This window comes from Hemitrygon akajei, chromosome 25 (genome assembly GCF_048418815.1).
Source record: "Hemitrygon akajei chromosome 25, sHemAka1.3, whole genome shotgun sequence".
Classification (NCBI taxonomy): Eukaryota; Metazoa; Chordata; class Chondrichthyes; order Myliobatiformes; family Dasyatidae; genus Hemitrygon; species Hemitrygon akajei.
In genome coordinates, this window is record NC_133148.1 from 57111384 (window position 1) to 57130264 (window position 18881).

Here is an 18881-nt window from a genome sequence, read left to right on the forward strand (position 1 = left end):
TAAAGGTCATGTTTGACAAATCGTATTGAATTTTTGAAGACGTTATTTTTGAAGAAGTTGACGAGGTTAAAGCAGTGGATGTTGTCTATATGGCCTTCAGTAAGGCCTTTGACAAGGTTCTGCACTGAAGGTTAGTTAGGAAGGATCTATCGTTAGGTATTGATATTGAAGTAGTAAAATGGATTCAACAGTGGCTGGATGTAAGATGCCAAAGTGTAGTGGTGGATAACTGTTTGTCAGGCTGGAGACCAGAGACTAGTGTGCCTCAGGGATCTGTGCTGGGTCCAATATTGTTTGGCATATTCATTAATGATCTGGATGATGGGGTGGTAATTTGGATTATTAAGTATGCAGGTGATAATAAGATAGGTGGAGTTGTGGTTAATGATGAAGGGTTTCAAAGCTTGCAGTGAGATTTAGGCCAATTTGAAGAGTGTGCTGAAGCAGATGGAGTTTATTGCTGATAAGTGTGAGGTGCTACATTTTGATAGGACTAATCCAAATGGGACATACATGTAAATGGTAGGCATTGAGGAATACAGAAGAACAGAGTGATCTAGGAATAATGGTGCATAGTTCCCTGAAGGTGGAATCTCATGTGGATAGGGTGATGAAGAAAGCTTTTTGTATTCTGGCCTTTCTGAATCAGAGCATTGTGTATAGGAGCAAACACGAGGAAATCTGCAAATGCTGAAAATTCAAACAACACACAGAAAATGCTGATAGAACACAGCAGGCCAGGCAACATCTCTAGGGAGAAGCGCTGTCGACGTTTCGGGCCGAAACCCTTCGTCAAGAGGGTATAGGAGTTGGGATGTAATGTTAAAATTGTACAAGGCATTGGTGAGGCCAAATTTGGAGTATTTTGCACAGTGCTGGTCACCGAATTATAGCAATGATGTCACCAAAATAGAGGGAGTACAGAGAAGATTTGCCAGAGTCTTACCTGTGTTTCAGCAGCTTAGTTACAGAGAAAGGTTGAACAAGTTAGGTATTTAATCTTTGGAGCGCAGATGTTTGAGGGGGTTCTTGATAGAATATTTAAATATATGAGTGGCATAGATAAAGTTGACGTGGATAGGCTTTTTCCATTGAGAGTAAGGGAGATTCAAACAAGACGACATGAATTGAGATTTAAGGGACAAAAGGTTAGGGTAACCGAGGGGGAACTTATTTCCCCAGTGGTTGCTAACTGTGTGCAACGAGATTCCAGTCGAAGTGGTAGAGGCAGTTTCGATTCTCTCATTGAAAAAATGGTTTTCTAAATGTATTAAAATTGACCTTTGTTTGAAAGAGCTTCTTCATCATTGAAGTAAATTCTTTCAAAGCTTTCGCTTATCGCACAATGAACTTTTCTCTGTCCTTGCTGATATCCTGATAATTGCATTTTTCATATTCAGCAAACGGTGGAATTGCATCCTGCTGCTCCGTCTTATGTTCTAGTATTACAATTGAAAATGACATTCTTTTGAAAGTGCTGTACTTACCTAATCCAAAGCTCATGTTTACATCTTTCAAAAGTATTTCCACAGATTGACACAAGTGTTTTTGATAAACGTAAGAAGGGGTGCATACCTTCAAATCGAGTGTGTATAAATAGTGCGTCCAGGATTAATTTGTTTCCATTTTCTCATTTGATAGCCTATTATCTTCCGCCTCAGCCAATCAGAGAGTGGGTTTAAAAGTAAAAGTCATATTGGCCATTTTTTTTGTTTGATTGTTAAAAGATATGATTATCGTATGCCAATGCCTTGTCAAATGTTGTCGGAATTTCACAAGTATTGGGTGTATCATATATGTTGTTATAGCTTATATTAGCAATGAGTGCAGGACAGAAACAAATGATTTTATTTTCTTTCAGGATACTTCGTAGTGTGGAGGAGCAGAGTGATCTGGGGGTACATGTCCACAGATCCCTGAAAGTTGCCTCACAGGTAGCTAGGGTATTTAAGAAAGCTTGTGGAGTGTTAGATTTCATAAGTAGAGGGATAGAGTTTAACCTACACGATGTAATGATGCAGCTCTATAAAACTCTAGTTAGGCCACACTTGGAGTACTGTGTCCAGTTCTGATCGCCTCACTATAGGAAGGATGTGGAATAATTGAAATGGGTAGAGAGGAGATTTACCAGGATACTGCCTGTTTTAGAGAGCAAGGATTACGATCATAGTTTAAGGGAGCTAGGGCTTTACTCTTTGGAGAGATGGAGGATGAGAGGAGACATGATAGAGGTGTACAAGATAATAAGAGGAATAGACAGAGTGGGCTGCCAGCGCCTCTTCGCCAGGAGACAACTGTTCAGTACAAGAGCACAGGCTTTAAGGTAAGAGGAGGGAAGTTCAAGGTGGATATTAGAGGAACGTTTTTCACTCAGAGAGTGGTTGGTGCGTGGTATGCACTGCCTGATTTAGTGGTGGAGGCAGATGCACGAGTGAAGATTAAGAGACTACTGGACAGGTATATGGAGGAATTTAAGGTGGGGGGTTATATGGGAGACAGAGTTTGGGGATCGGTACAACATTGTGGCCCGAAGGGCCTGTAATGTGCTGTACTATTCCATGTTCTATGCTTCGTAGTCTATCTAACGAAGTGAATTTTCTACTTCTTCGCCACGCTTGCTTGAGAATTAAAGAACCTATTATCAGTTACTCTTTGCATCCTTTCATAAACTTGCGAAATTCTTTCTACTCTGCTCTGCTGAAGTTTACTGTGATTATTTAATTGACTGGAGATACGTATTTGCAGTATTATATACTTATTCTAAATAAGTCAAAGGATGATATTCTCATTTGTGATTTCTCCTTCTGTTAAAATTCACATTTGTTCTTCTTTCGGATTTCGGCAGTGTTATCAAGATTTTTGTAAAGCTGTAATACCAGCTAATCTCACTGTTGCTCCAGAATTTGTCTCCAGACTCTCGTGCGAGAAAAGCTCTGTTCTTATAAGACGGCCTTGAATTTTGAAGATCTGGCATTTGTTCACAGACGCCCGTGTTATAGGAATCATCCTGTCTACGTCCTATCAATGTAATATTTTAGTGTTACGTAGGCTTTAATGAGATCACCCTTTCTCTTCAACACTGTAGGGAGCAGACACACAGCGCGGACAAATGTGATTCATACTTTGTCCCTTTCGTTCCCGAATTATTCTCTTAAACCTTCTGGAACGCCAGCATAATCTGCTCTTGACAAAGGGCCCACAATTGCTTGAAATACCACAAGTGCGGACCGGACAGAACGATGCCATACTGAGCCTGAGCAATACACTGCCTTATAATATTTTGTCCTTATACTCCATTCCATCAAGTACACTTTGTCCATTTTCCTATTCTGTCGAAGTTGGTCTGCAGGCATCTTGTTTACTCAACACTCCTCTCTGTCCTTTAGATATTGTATCATCCGCAGACCTGGCTAAAGGACCGTCAAATTCCGTCCTCTGAATTATGAACATTAATGTTATAAGAAGCTATCCCAACATTTCTATAATACTACTAATCACCAGCAGCCAAAATGAAGAAGTTTATTTCAGCTCTAGCTGTTTCTTTCTATCCAGTTTGCCAATGTCTGTAAATGCTAATATCTATCGTTTCATATATCAACCTTATATTTAGAAGCCTCTTTTTGGGTAGTTAGTCAAATACCTTCGGAATACCCAGCTGAACAACATCCATTATTTCTACTTTGTCTATATTGACTGATAATGTTTGAAATCATTCCAAAGCATTTAGAAAAATCATTTTTCTTTCTCTCCCTGAATGAAACCATGTTGACATCGACCTATTTGTGTATGTGCCCTGAAGCATCCCGAAAGCACATTGTAAATAATAAACACAGCAACTTACCAATCAGTGAAGACAGGCTAACAGGCTGATATTTTTTTCTGTCATTTGTCTCCCTTACTTCTGCAATAATGACAAAAATGGAATTTTCATGTTCCTCTGCACTATTCCAGAATTTAATGGCGTACACGGATCCCTAACAGCTCTTCCGCAATCTCTTCAGCTTCCACATTTCTGAAAGTATCTGGATCATATTGATTAGACACACATGACCCAGTCAATTATTTGCAGGTGACTAATACCTCCAGAACTTTTATCTTCTGAACCACATTCCACTCAGAGCTACTATCTACACTCACTTCAGCATCCTGACTTTTTCAATCTTCTGGCGCCTTGCTGGTGATTCCCAAGGTGAAACCCGAAGCAAAATGCTAATCAAGTTTGTCCGCCATTTCTTTTCACCATCAATACCTCTCGAGCGTAATTTTACAAAAACTGTTCTCGACTCTCATTTGACGTATATGTACATTAAACATTGCATAACGTGTTTCATATTATTGTACAGTGTGCCTTCAGAGCAGACATGAAATCTGATGTAGGGACATCGGAAAGTCTGCGCCAGATACAGAGGACAGGGCATGTGTCGAGACACGAGGCAACAGTCGAGCTGATTGCGTTCGCTTCCACGCGACTTTTACTCTTCTCTCCGAGACGCAGAGCCTGTGAGTCTGCTGTGGCTGCTATGATTCCTGTCGCCGAGCTTCGCTGCAAATCGTCTGGTTAATCTGATGAACTGAGACCGAGGCCCGATCCACCGTGTCTGCTCCAATGATTCGAATGTATGGATTCAGTTTGGTTCAGAATATATTTTTCTCATTTCTGTTGTTCCCATGGTCTCTGTTCTGTTTTCTAATACGTTGCGCATTGGTATAAATCTTTAGATCTTTTAATTGGACTCTTTATTTGATTTTATATTTTGGTCCGTGCTCTCCTGTAATCAGACACTTCTGAAATGTATATAACCTATACACTCTTTGAAAATAAAAATAAGTTGAACATTTAACCTTTTCTGATCTTATTCTTTAAAACATTTAAACTGAACATCATTTATTGTCGGCAGAATCACGGATGCCCAGGCATTACAATAGAGTACTGAGTAGCCGCAATTAATCAGTCTGTACTGCATTTCCTTAGATTGCTCTCAGTTGAAAAAACAATATTTTGAACATCGTTTGTGGCTTAGCTGCAACGAAGAATTTGAGTAACGTCATTTGAAGACAACCAAAAAAAAAAAAAAATCAGATTGGCGTGGGTATTCAGAATCAGATCTCAGTAAATATGGCTCATTTGTCTTGACTCCAAATTCCAGACTATCAATTAGTTTTAATCAATAAATGCTTACATATCTTGATGAATTCAAAAGGGAAAAAAATACATGAAACAAGCTTATAATACACGAGTAAAACTACAATAAAGATAAATCAACACAAAATATTGGAGGAACTGAAGGAGATAACCAATATTTATGAAGAGAATTGATTAGTCGACATTTATCAGCACAAGAATTACAGGGAAAGATGCCAGAGAGTGCCGACCTAAGGGCCTTGGAATGGTTGAATACAGGTCCGAGAGGTTTAGATTGGGAGCGTAGCGAGATAAGGCATAATATGAGAAGTTTGGAGGAGATGGGGATGAAAAAACAGAAATTGATGTCTATTTTATCTGCTAAAATTCTAGAACAAGGAATAACCTGACGAAGTTAAGGACCAGAGCGAGTTGTGCTAATCTTATGATCGGAACTTGAGAACCAGAGGGAATAGAGACGTAGCGATAATCAAAAAATATCCTGCTGGAACTGTTAACCGGTATGGATAACATAAGTTAGGAAACCTGATGATTATGCTCCGTCCCGAACGAATTACATGGTGCTAATCCTCCCATTCATGTCTGCATAACGCATTGAAAAACGCAATGGACAGGCATGCAATCTACATATCATTGTTAACATTTTTAAGCCATTTCCAGCGGACCCCAGCAACAGACATTCATTCCATCCCCTGGCCTCTCAGATTTCAACAAGCATCAATTGTATGAATATCATGGTACAGACCGTGAAATCCGTGTTCCGGTTCATGGTCCGGTTCGTGGATACTGGACTCCTAGACTTCCCGCAGTCCCTTGTTTCGGATGGACATAATCATAGTCACCTGATACTCGTCTTGAGGCTGGGAATATATGTGTCCCTGGGTTCGAGTTTGGGTGCTGGTTCCTCTCGTCAGTATCCCCTACTCGCCTCTCTGGGTTAAGTCTGGCCATCTTTGCCATTACCCTGCGGTTGGATCTGTCCCTTCCTGTCCTTGCCTCCATTGTGTAAGCAAGGCCGGCTTTGCCATTATCCTGATGCTGGACTGTTCCCTTCACTTCCACTTCCTCCTGCAGCACTTCGCTGAAGTCTCGCCTGCTAGCTTTCGCCTGATGCCTCCCCTGCGTCCTCGCCTAATCTCGCCGTCAAGTTCTACAGCCGGAGCAAGACTGGAGCCTTGTTGGTTCTAGATAATCAACCGTCTATCGTTGTTTGGAAATGTCTCTTTGAGTCCTCGCCTTCGTTAGGTAGGTCTGGCCTTTTGCCGCTACCTTGCATTGGGAACCGTCTCGAAATGTTCAGCACACTCTGTTTGAGTGCCGGCGCTACGTCCATTTGCAAAGAAGGTGTCCCGGTTCTGTTTTCTGTATATGATTCAAAGCCCTATGTCCTGTTCCTAAGGATGGGTCCCGGCTCCGTGCTCCATGCTCCTGTCTCTCAAGTCCAATGCACCGTGTTCCCATGCTCTGTAGCAAAATTCCGAGCGTCCAGTCCTCCTCCGAGTCTCGGAGCCTCCAGTCCACGTCCAAGGCTCCGAGGTTCCTGTCTCCCAAGAGCACGTCATGTCTTCACGTAGCTCTGGAGTCCGAGCCGGTGTCAAGACCCAGGTTCTGGGTCCTTGCACAATCTCTGGCTCGGAGTCCATACTCAAGCCTCGAAGAACCCAAGTCTTGAATAATCGTAGCCTCGTCATGTACTCGCCTAGTTCCGATGTCCGAGCAAGAGTCAATAACCAGGTTCTGGGTCCTTGTCGAGTCTCTGGCTCGGATTCCAAGCCCAGGCTTCTCGTTCCCAGTTCCTTGTCCTGGTTCCGCTTTCCAAGCCAATTTCTAGCCCAAGTCTCTGTTTATGTCCCAGCTCCCAGTCTGTGTCCTGTCCCGTCCCTAAGCCTAGTCCAGTCCAGTTCCTAGTACTTGTCTGTGTCTTCCATATGGGTCCCCCTTCAACCGCAACCTTATGACAATGAAACAGTGTTGCAGGCTTGTTTTCGACTCCCCTATCGATCCCTAGCTACTAATCCCGGTAATTGAGTCACGTTTTGCACCTGACATAAACCGTCATACATAGGACCATAAAACAAAGGAGCAAAGGCGGCCATTCGGCCCTGCGAGTCTGCTCCGCCTTTTTATCATAAGCTGATCCATTCTCCCATTTATTCACACTCCACAGCCTTCTCACCATAACCTTTGATGCCCAGGTTACTAAGATATCTATCTATCATTGACTTAATGACACACAATGAGTTGACCTCCACTGCCGCCCGTAGTAACAAATTCCACAGATTCACCACTCTCTGGCTAAAAAAAAGAAGAAAAAAAAACAATCTTCGCATCTCTGTTCTGAATGGGCGCCCTTCAATCCTTAATTCATGTCCTCTCGCACTGGACTCCCCCATTATGGAAAACAAACTTGCCACATCCACTCTGTCCATGCCTTTCAACATTCGAAATGTTCCTATGAGGCCCCTCTCATTCTTCTAAACTCCACTGAGTACAGTCCAAGAGCGGTCAAACGTTCCTCATATGTTAAGTCTCTCATTTCTGGAATAATTCTGGTGAATCTTCTCTGAACAATCTCCAACGTCAGCACAGCCTTTCTTAAATAAGGAGCCCGAACTGCACACAGTACTCGAAGTGTGGTCTTACCAGTATGTTATAGAACCTCAACATCACATCCCTGCTCCTATACTCTATTCCTCTAGAAATGATCATCAATATTGCATTTGACTTCTTCACAGCGGACTCAACTTAAATATTAACCTCAACGATATGCTGCACGAGGACTCCAAGGTCCAATAAAGCAACGTCACACCCTGCCTACCTGCTTATCCTTCCGATACAACATTTATCCGTGCACGTTCATCTCCCAGAGACATGCATCCACTAGCAATGTCTCAGTGATGGTCACAATATCATACCTGCCAATCTGTAGTTGTACGACAAGATCATCTACCTTATTGCTTATGTTGCATGCATTTAAGGATAACACCTTAAATCCAGTATTTGACACTTTTTGCTTTGATTGCACTGCAACACACCCAATGGCTGGAAATTTGCCACATCAGCTGCTTGTCCTTCCTGACATCTTTACTGGTCACAAGCTTAGATACATTTCTGTTGTCCCGCTCCTCCGCTCTATCATTTCGATTTCCATCCCCATGCTAAATTAGTTTAAACACTCCCGAATAGCTCTATTAAACCTTCCGCCAGCATATTGGTCCCCTTCGCGTTCAGGTGGAACCCATCATTTTTGAACAGGTCATACTTCCCCCAGAAGAGATCCCAATGATCCAAGAATCTGAAGCCCTGCCCCTTGGACCTGTCTCTCAGCCACTCATTCATCTGCCTGATCCTACTATTCTTGCACTCGCTAGCACGTGGCACAGGTAGCAATCCTGAGATTACTACCTGGAGGTCCTGCTTCTCAGCATCCTGAATAACTCCCTGAGATGTCTCTTCAGGACTTCCTTCCTGTTGCTATCTATGTCAATGGTACCAACATGAACCAGGACAGCTGGGTTCCCGTCCTATCCCTTCATTATATTTTGGACACGATCCGAGATATCCCGTATCTTGGCATCTGAGAGGCAACACTCCATGCGGGTATCTCTATCAGGCGCACACATTCTCCTGTCTGTTCCGCTAACCATGGAATACCCTATGACTATCGCATTCCTCTTCTCCCTCCTTCCCTCCTGCACAACAGCGTCAGCTTCAGTGCCAGAGACTCAGTCACAGTGGCCGTCCCCTGTCAGGTTATCCCACTCAGCAGCATCCAAAACGATATATTTGCTGCTGTGGCAGCAGCCACAGTGGTGCGCTCCACAATCTGGGCATTTTCCTTCCCTTTCCTGACAGTCATCACGCTTTTGACCCCTGGAGCCTAGGGATAACTACCTCCCTACAGCTCCTGTCAATCACCTCTTCATTTTCCCTAATAAGCAACAGGTCATCAAGCCGCAGCTCCAGATTTCTGAGGATCTGCATCTCAATCCATCTGGCATAGATGTGGCCATCGGGGAGGCTGGATTTCTCCCAGGATTCCCACATCTGACACCCTGAACAAATTACTAACCCTGCAGACATGTTACCTAGCTTTAAAGGAATGAAACAAGGAAAAATAAGTCTACTCACCCACTTACCTCGCGAAACACACGAACTTTCTAAACCGTTAACTCGTACCGTTCGCAGTTTGAGCCCTGCTGCTCCTTCGTCTGTGCGGTCTGATTCGCCAAGGGGAAAAAAAGTTATTGGCTCTCACTGGCCTTTTCCCGTTACCGCCTAAGCCCCTTGAGCCAAAGCCCTACACTCTGCTGCCACTCACTCCGCTGCCCTCTCCAACTGCTGCCACTGTATAGGGTGGTTTTCTTTTTAAACTCTACGTGCGGTTTTGTCTCCGTCACGCGCCTATGCAGTCTCTCCCTCCTTGTACTCGAAGATGTTTTTTTAAATCAATCTTCCTTCAGAATTTAGCACACTCGCCGCTGTTCTTGTCCCGATCCCTTCCCAACTCTCAGGAGATCTGCTGGTACATCGAGATGAAGGGAAGTTGCACTTGAGAATCCATGGATATTATCATAGTAAGAACATTTTCGCTTTCTTATGCCGTCTCAAGTTCATCACTAAAAGTTGACCTAGAGTGCCCTTTGGTTCGCGTGCGGCAACTTCAGGGAGTGAAACGCTTGAACTGCATTTCCGACTACCACAACGACGTTTATACCCGCGTCCGCATTAAATTCACCTCCATCGGAGAGATATATTTCGTGAGTAACACCTAATATTCTGCATTGACATCTCCAAACTAACCAACTTAACTGTGAGTTCTTGTTTAGCTTCTGTGAAACGCTCACCTCGGTTCCATCTACTTCCTTTATTGCTTATCCTTATGGATCCGGAATTTCCCAGTTTTGCAGTCCCCACTCCACAAATTTATCACCATCCTCAACAGACGCCCTCCCTTTTACCGCATCCTTCATTTTACTGTATGAACCCCGTCCTCTCCAATTGTATTCCTTATACGTTTCTGCCTTTTGATACCCCAAACGATATCCTCTTATCTGTTAAATGATTGCCTGCACACACCCTCCTGCCTTCTTGTCTTCCATGGATTGAATTGTCACGCGCCAGCCACTGCTTATCCTAAAACGCTAGTCTCGCTATTTAACGTTTTATTTAATTGTCATCATAGAAAATCTCGTACCGAAATTTCAACTCTTCCATTTTTCATTTGATACACAGATGCTCCAGAATTTGTGTGTGCTAATAATTAGTGAGTGAGAGAGAGAGAGAGAGAGAGAGAGAGAGAGAGAGAGAGAGAGAGAGAGAGAGAGAGAGAGAGAGAGAGAGAGAGAGAGAGAGAGAGAGAGAGAGAGAGAGAGAGAGAGAGAGAGAGAGAGAGACATAACTAAAGTGCATATATGTTTTCCTTTTTTTACTGAGCATGTAGTCATGTTGTATATTTTGCCATTAATGAAACAAATACTGGCTGTTCCCAAGGAGTCTCTGTTCCAATGGTAGTTTTGGGTTTGACTCACTTGCAGACCCCATTTTCTTTGTGATGTGTTGCACGGCCATTTGGCGATAATTTAATATCCCATTATCTGCCTGAGTTAATGGTTGAAGATTTAAGTGGCACTTTTCATCAACGGCTCCGTAGAACATTCAGCAGATGCTTCAAAACGGTTTTCGCTGTTTATCAGAGAACAATTATCACGTTACATTTAACCATCTCCTGTGCCTTTGTCTCTGTCTGTGCCTTGCATCGCAGCCTAATGACGATTACAGTGCAACAGGCTGCTGGTTGCATCTGGACAGATGTTCCCACGCCAGAAGTTTAGTACGCTGTGCTTCAGATGGAGCCTTCAGCGGTATGAACATGCGAGCAAATTAAGAAGCTGATGGCATTCCATAGGAAATTTTCTCCATACCTGCTTTGCATCACCGCAACTATTCTCCAGAATGTGCCTTGACCCTTCCAACTTAAGACTTGGAAATTCAATTAAGGCTCATTGAAATATAGAAAACCTATAGAAAAATAAAGACCTTTCGGCCCACAAAGCTGGGCCGAACATGTCCTTACCTTATAACTACCTAGAATTACCCACAGCCCTCTATTTTTTTAAGCTTCATGTAAATATCCAGTAGTCTTTTAAAACAACATGTCGACTCCGCTTCCTTCACCGCCGCCGGTAGCCCACTCCCTGCACTCACTATTCTCTGAGTAAAAAAAAACTTACCCTTTGACATCTCCACTATATCTACTTCCAAGCACATTAAAACGATGCCCTCTCCTGCTACCCATTTCAGCCCTAGGAAAGAAAAAAAACTCTGACTTTCCAAACGATCAGCGCCTCTTATTTTGTACACCTCTATCATGTCACCACTCCGTCGCTCCACTTAATGCTACTAACAGCAGGTTTATACCTGCAGCTTTCCAAATACTACTGTGCGAATATTTAAGGGATGACCGACCTTACTTAGATTTGCCATTAGGGATTCCAATGAGTACCACTTCGTCTTTTTCTTTCTTATTTTCAGAAACACCTCGTCCTTCGGTCGTTACGAACAGCAGAATTGAATTTAAAATTGTATGTTCCCAAATATTGCACTCTTATTTTCTCTCTTCCGCCGAATTCAGTGCAAACATTATTGACTAGTATATCGCACTTGGTGTTTATTATGTCTTCGTCGAACTATTACTGTGAGATCAATCCTGCGTCAAACTTACACACATTCGAAAACAGAAACGAATGCCGTCTCTGGATGTCGCAATTATTTGGTCATTAATCGGATCTTTGCGTTCATTGTTTAAATGAGCTGCTTTGGTAAGTATTCAATAATATTTCCGGACAGCTGGAAACGTTATAGTAAACAGCCGTGGAAAAAATATGTCCACCAGAATTTATGCTGACTATCGAAGAGCATTATATTATCTGTCTACCTTCACCTTTAATTACTTGCTTAATTAAGGCAGATATTCCATTGTCACTTCAGGCGTTATCTGAAATTACCACGGTATCTGATTAATACTGTCATGATTTTATGTTTTAATACAGCAATCCTGCCTTGCCCTGAACAATGTGTAAAATCAAATTGCTCTTTACATTAGTACAGGATAGTGCAGGCTCTTGAACTCACGGCATTGCTTCGACCTTTTTCGGTCCTTTCGATCCGGAGACATTTCCATGAGCCAATCTAAGGGTCACTGAAATTTCCTAATTTTATCTTAATTGCAAGATTAAGGAAGTAGATACAGCCATGGTATTCAGACAACGCTGGAATATCTGCCTCCCTTACGATTAACGCAGCTTCTCTGTTGCTACTAGAGGGGATTGTCTATATGTAATTACACTTTTCTGTTACTGGCTTTCCCCCACACTGACCAGGCAGACGAACTGTCCCTTCCTGCAACAGTGAATCAATGCCTGGTTAGCATGGCAGCTGGCCAACTTATTTTCACTTCTTTTCTGTCGTTTTTGAAACATCTAAAGGCCGACCTTTGATCAGACAGCATCACCTTTGCTTTTGTAATGGCTAGTACTTTATTGTTTCATGTACTGTTCTTACTCTAATACGTCTCATTTGTTCCAGATGCTCCCAGTACTGAATTGACAAATTTCAATCCATCCATTTGTAACCATATTACCGCATAACAATTACAGCACGGAAACAGGCCATCTCGGCACTTCATTTAACTGAGATGTGTCCCTTTCTACTGCCTATCATCCATCACAATGTCCTTAAGCTCTGCATCCAACCATGCTGCAGATGGCCCATTCACAAGCCTCTCTCTCTGTTACCCATCCTTCTACTTAACTGCTAAAAAACAATCCAAGCAAGTACACCCCCTTTACGACAAACTATAGCAGCAGAACCGAAAGAAAATCACTATTCTCACGTTCTGAACGATCTGTCTCTAGATGGCACCCTCATCTGTGTGATCAGGATATGTTCCGAAAAATGCACTCATATTTTCACACAGAAAAACCTTTGTGGAAGGCTCTTGTGCAGGAAGGTTTGCCCTAATATTCGGCGAGATTTCTTTTGTATGTTCTTTTTTAGTGCTTTTCAGAATGAACTCCATAGACGTACCTGACCTTTTCCTAGTGTTCGGAATCAGTAGAATCAAATGCCACAGAACCAGTTCACAGCAGAACTCGACCGTTTTGGTTCTATCATAGCGTTTGTTTCGGGTCAGTAAAGTATGATCTCGGAAGCACATACTCATCCACACCGAATTTAATGACGTCAGTTAAAAGGGAGACATACTAATTCAGACTCCAAGATCCATATTTGAAAACAAACCGGTCTGCCGACTCAAAACAATCATGTAAGTACTCTTGCATGTCACTTAATCATACCTTATTGTTCCCCAATACTACTACTGCTGCGATCTTAAGTCAGATCCCGTGCACAGAGAGTAGAAGCATAATAATTCACTCCAACCTTTCAAAGTCCAGACCTGTGATAGTATGGTAAGCGCCCTTGATCCTTGTGTAACTATCTTCCAGTGTGTTGTCTCCTCCGGTTTCACAAGTGGTAGACTTCTAACAATTATTTCGAGATTTTATTTTAATTTAGTCTGTAAAAGACTGACAGAATGATGTGAAAAACTCCAGGGTGCTCTGTTTCATGCTTCTTGATTACGTGACTCAGATCATGTGAGGCCTCCTTTACAGTATCCTTTGGTAGGATGTACACCGCCACTGGGACGATGACAGAAAATTCCCATAGCGTATAAAATGGAAGATATTTGAAGTGTTTCATGTCGTATGAGCCGGATTGGGACAGCACTACTACATCTGTGCAACGGAAGCTGAACAGAAAATATATTCAGTCTGCTCGATTTTTGATAGACACAGCTGTCCTATCCTGGCGGTGAATTGTGAACCTCTCGAGGTGTACTACTGTGCCTGTATTAGCGGAGAATGTGCAAGTCTCAGTAAAACAAACAGAAAAGGAACGCATCCGATCACAATATCTCTCTGGTGCAGTAAACCTGTCCCATGTGTTTGCTAACAGAAAAGTTCGTATTGGGAGTAACAAGTTTTTTCTCCTTAAGCTAATTTTCTGACCAACGTGGCATTCACTCTGTCAGTACGTTTATAGGAGCCACACATTTTGCTAATTTTAAACGAATATGAAGTATAATAGGTTTTCTTAATGGCTATAAAGTAATGTCACTTAATGCATGTCCCATGGCTGTTCCAGTCTAAAACAAGAATATTTCATCATTGCCATCGGAGCTGCTCGCACAAGTCGCTATTTTAATTGCTGTATGCAAGCGAAAAGTACCTATACAGAGAAACATAACACATCAATATTGCTAGGAAAACAGTGAGTATATTTATTCCAAAGTATTACTTCCTATGAATTTTGTGATTATTATCGATTTTACGAATCTGAACTCATACATACATCCAGACACGATGTATCCCCAAATAATCTAGTCACCAAATTATAGGAAAGATGACAGCAAAAAAGACAGAGTACAGAGGAGATTTACTAGAATGTTACCTTGGTTTCAGCACCTGAGTTAGAGAGAAAAGCTGAACGAGTTATGTATTTATTCTTTGGAGCGGAGAAGGTTGAGGGGTGGAGTAAGGTTTGATAGCAGTTGAGGGGGGCTTGATAGAGGTATTTAAAATTATAAATGCGATAGACAGAGTTGACGCGGATATGTATTTTAATATGTCTTTGTTTATCCATTATGTATTCTTACGACAAAATAGTTGGAGATGTTAAAAACACTAAATGTAAAGACGATTTCATATTCCTGAACTATCACTCCAGAATGTAAGCAAAATAAAAAGTTCCGTTTCGCAGATGAAAGTTTTGCTACTAATTTAACACTTTGCTCAAACTTACATTGACCATAAGACCATAAGACAGTAGCAGAATTTGGCCCTCTGGCCTATCAAGTCTGCGCGCCATTCAATCAATTTTGAACGTTTTTCTTCCTATCTCTACCTCAGTCTCTGTTCCCGGTTTCCTCCCGTAACCTTTGATGTCACGTCCCATCAAGCGCCTATCAAACTGCCTTAAATATACTTAACGGCCTGGTATCTACAGCTGCAATGGCAAAAATTCAATAAATTCACCATCCTTTGGCTAAACATTTTTCTCCGCATCTCTGTTTTAAAAGGGCGCCCTTTTATCCTGAAGGTAAACTTTCCCAAGATGTGAAACATCTTTTCCGCATCTACTCTCTATAGACCTTTCAACATACGGAAGGTTTCAATGAGTTTCCCCTCATCCTTCTGAATCCAAGCGAGTACAGACTCAGAGACGTCAAACGTTCTTCGTATGATAAACTTTTTGTTTCTGGAATCATCTCTGTGAACTTCCTCTGGATCCTTTCCAATGTCAGCAATTATTTTCTAAGACGAAGAGATCAAAAGAGTTGACAATAGTCAAAGTGAAGCCTTACCAGCACCACATCCTTGCTCCTGTACTCCAGACCTCTCCAAATGAATGCTAGCATGGCATTTACCTCCGTCACGAAAGATGCAACATGCAAGTTAACCTTCAGGGTGTTCTGCACAAGAAGCCTCAGGACCTGCTGCACGTACAATTCTTGGATATTTTTTTTCACTTCTAGAAAGTAGTCCGCTCATTTATTTTCGATTCTGTCTAAGTCCTTCTGCATCTACAAAACTAAATGAGTTAACTAGGCGAAGCCGTATTTCACTTAGAAACTTTTATTTTCGATGTAGGTATCTGTTTTGTCGCTGTTATGGCTAATAAAGGATTTAGGATGGTCCATAATTTTTACTTTGTTTGCATACATAAGAAATCCTGTTAGGTTCGTGCTGCTAATTATCTGCAGAAAAAGACAATGAAACAGTCACGATACACAAATATATACAGTTAACAATTTCTATGTTATTCAATGTTCAGCTTTTCCCTCAAAGGAAATATCGAACCCGTGCATTAAAAAATCGTCAGAACCGTTGTCCTGTGACTTAAGACCATCAGGTGTAAGAGAACAATTAGGCCATTTGGCCCATAGAGTCTGCTGCGCCATTCGATCATGACTGAACTACCTTTCCTGTCCTCAGCAATATAACACAGCTATCTCTTCGTAACCTTTGAAGTCTTGCCCAATCAACAACATTTCAACCTCTGCCTTAAATACACCCACCCTAGCATCCTAGCTTCAAATCGTAAGAAAATCCAGAAATTCATCACGATCGGGTTAAAGAAGTTTCTCTGCAGCTCTGTTTTATATAGATTCCCGTCTATCCTAAGGCAGTCTTCTCGTCCTGTACTCCCGCAACTTGGGAAACATCCTGTGCACATCTCCACTGTCTATACGCCTTCCAACGTTCCATCCGAAGGGTTACAATCAGATCTCCCATTTTCCTCCTCAATTCCAGTAAGTTGTGCTACAAACCCATCAAACCTTTATCGTATGATACACCTTTTATTAACGGAATCATCCTTGTGAACCCCCACAGAACGCACCCCGAAGACATCCCATATTTTCTTATATAAGGAGAAAAAAGTGTTCTCAACACCTAAGATGAGGCCTCACTGGTGCCTTATAAAGCCTCAGAATCACATCCGTGTGTTCACATGTCTGACCTTTTGAGTTGAATGCTGACATGATATTGACCATCCTCACCAGTGACTCAAGCTGCGTTATAAGTTTTAGAGTGTTCTGCACAAATAGGCTGGTTCCACTGCATCTCAGATTGTTGGATATTCTCCCCGTTTAGAAAATAATCTACACTCTTTTTCGTACTACCAAAGTGTACTACCACGCACTTTCCAACATTTTATTTCATGTTCATTTTCTCGTCCATTATCGCAATCTGTCTCAGTCCTTCTGCTGCCTGCTTGTTTCCTGAAAGTTACCTGTTCCTTCTCCAGCTATCGTGTAATCTGCAAACTTGCAGAAAAAGCTAGCTATTACATCATTTAAATCATTGACATGAAGCATAAAAAGAAGCGGTGCTAAAACAGATCACTGTGGTACACCTCCAGACCAGGATCCTTTTATTCACTCTCGCTGCCTCCTGCCAGTGAGGTAATGTTCTAATCAAGCGTTTAACTTCTATGTAGCATCATGACAATTAATTTAGTAAGCAGCTTCATGTGTGGCACCTTGTCAACCACCACCTGGAAGTCCAAATAGGCAACATTATCTCCTTCAGCTTTAACTATCCGACTTGTAATCTCCTCAATGAATTCTTGCAGGTACGTTTGGCAAGTTCTTCCCTTACGGTCACCATGCTGATGTTGGCCTCTTTGCCATGTCACCGAATACTACAAAGTCTCATCCTTTAAGAGTTGACTCCAACGACTTCTGAAACACTGAGGTCAAGCTTCCTGCTCTATAATTTCTTCCTGCTCTTTCCTGCTTTGTTAAAGAATGGATTGATATTTACATTATCCAGTCATTTGGCAGCAAGCATGGGTCGAATCATTTTGGAAGATCCTTTCTACTGCCCTCAAAATCTCTACCGCTACCTCTTTCAGAACACTAGAGTGCAGTTCCTTCTCGTTCGGTTCAGTTATGTACACTTAAGAATTTTATCTCCTCGAGTTCCTTCTCTATTTTAACTGCATTAATTTTTCTTCCTCAAACCCTTCAAATCTCGCACACTGCTAGAGTCTTTCATAGTAAAGACTGATGCAAAATATCCATTTAGTTCATCTGCCATCTCTGTGACACCCGTAATTATTTGTCCGATCTCATTTACTAGCGGCCATATTTCTACTATTTCCACATACCTCAGAAAAGTATACTATTCCCTTTGATATAGTTTGTTAGGTTGCATTCATATTTCATGTCTCCTCCAATAATCGTTATATTAGTAGCACTCTTTACGATATTAAAATGTTTCCAATATCGTACATTCCGACTATTTTCTAGCTTTGTTGTGTTGCCTCTCTTTTGATTTCACGTTAGCTTTGACTTCCCTTGTCGGCCACGGTTGTACCATTTTTTTAAGTTTCAGCAGGTCTTCGATTTTGGAATGGATCTATCCTGCACGTTCTTCGTTCTGCCCAGAATCTCACGCCTTTGCTAATGTGTAGTTATTCTGTCAGCAAATTATTCCAGCTTTTACAATCTCCTCTGTAGTGTCATGTAATTTATTTTAATCCACTAAAACATTGCTACGTTAGACGTTAAGTTCTGAATTTCAAATTTCACGATGAACTGAATGATATCGTGATCACTGCCTCCAAAGAGTTAACCTACCTTAAAGTCCATAATACCCTCCGTTTCGCTACATAAAACAAAATCCAGTACAGATTATGCCTTGGTACGGTCAGATGTAACTACTCTAGACATTTATTTCGTCGGCATGCACGAAGCTCAATCGTTTGCGATCCATTACAAACCTGATTTCTCCCCTTAACTTGCATGTTAAAGTCTCCCGTGATTATGATAATATTCTCTTTTTGACACCATTTTTCCAGTTGTAATCTGTGGTTCATATTCCAGCTACTGTTGGGAGTCTTGCATATGAGTGGCAACAGGGTCCGTTTACCCTTACTGTTTCTTTGTTCAAATTACAAGAAGTTACTTCTTCCATTTTAATCAAAACTTTTTTTAACTGATATTTTGCCATTCTTTACAAGCAGAACGATTCTGCCCCTCTGCAACTTTACCTATTCCTCCGATACATAATGTAACGATGATTATTCAGCTCCTAAGTAAAACGTCCTTCAGCAATGTTTCACTGGTGATCATAACATCATAACTGACAATATTTAATAGCGTGACAAA